Source organism: Penaeus monodon, chromosome 27, assembly GCF_015228065.2.
Source record: "Penaeus monodon isolate SGIC_2016 chromosome 27, NSTDA_Pmon_1, whole genome shotgun sequence".
In the NCBI taxonomy this organism is placed as follows: Eukaryota; Metazoa; Arthropoda; class Malacostraca; order Decapoda; family Penaeidae; genus Penaeus; species Penaeus monodon.
The window spans coordinates 37,136,116-37,136,327 of NC_051412.1; positions in this window are offsets into that span (position 1 = coordinate 37,136,116).

A 212-nucleotide genomic window follows, 5' to 3' on the forward strand; every position below is an offset into this window, starting at 1 on the left:
CATGTTTCAGCTATCTTCCTGAGCAGAAGGTGAAGACAATTTGCTGAGGGTTCCTCCCCTTTTACATGACCCAGTCATGGCAACTTTGTTGTTTAAATTTTGTGAAGCAGAGTAGGGAAACAGTTCCTCGTAAGCAAGTCCATATTGCAAGGAAATACCCAGAACTTAAGGCAATTGGCAGCAAATTATTACATATCAACAAGTAGGTTTTT